The following is a 606-nucleotide window of genomic DNA, read 5'->3' on the forward strand; positions in this document are numbered from 1 at the left end:
CCACTCGAGGTCCCTCCTGTAAGTGGGTCTACACGTTCAGTGACCAGCTTGTCCCACTTAGCATGACGTCCTCATGGGTCATACATGTTGTATGCAGCCCGCGCCTTCTCAAGGCTCCCTCGTGACCCGATCTCAGCGGAGCCTCCTTGTGCTCTGACGACACAGACAGGAACCCTCTCTGTCTACGGCAATGAGCCAACCCTGGTTCCCACCCCGAGCTGGGCAGACGGGGCCCGCGTCGGCTGGCGGTGCCAACAGAGAGAAACGCCCCCAGCGTGGGGCCCAGGAAACCAGCCTCGCTCCTGGGCACAGGCTGTGCCCAGCTCCTCCCGCCACTGCACATCTGACAGCTCAGGACAGGCCACTGCACCCCAGCTCTGTGCCCACCATACTGTACCCCACTTCTGCCTTCTCAGGCGCCTCCTGCCCAGGTGGCTGACAGCATAGTCAGACCTCGACTGTACTGCTCCCAGGTGGCCTCGGGTGCACTAACTCTGCTTTCCCACGGGCACAGGATCCTGCCTGTTCCTGGGGCCCATGCAGCCACCCGTGAGCGAACACTGCGGCCAGGCAGCCACTGGGAGGGGACACGGCGGCCAGGCGGCC

At 64.2% G+C, this 606-nt stretch overlaps 1 protein-coding gene across 1 annotated transcript in view; it reads right to left on the minus strand.

The window, feature by feature from the left end:
- HUNK (hormonally up-regulated Neu-associated kinase) overlaps window positions 1–606 on the minus strand; it is a 53,855-nt gene that overhangs the window by 722 nt on the left and 52,527 nt on the right. The gene's annotated exons all lie outside the window — the stretch shown is intronic.

Source organism: Myotis davidii, unplaced genomic scaffold (genome assembly GCF_000327345.1).
Source record: "Myotis davidii unplaced genomic scaffold, ASM32734v1 scaffold170, whole genome shotgun sequence".
Taxonomy (NCBI): domain Eukaryota; kingdom Metazoa; phylum Chordata; class Mammalia; order Chiroptera; family Vespertilionidae; genus Myotis; species Myotis davidii.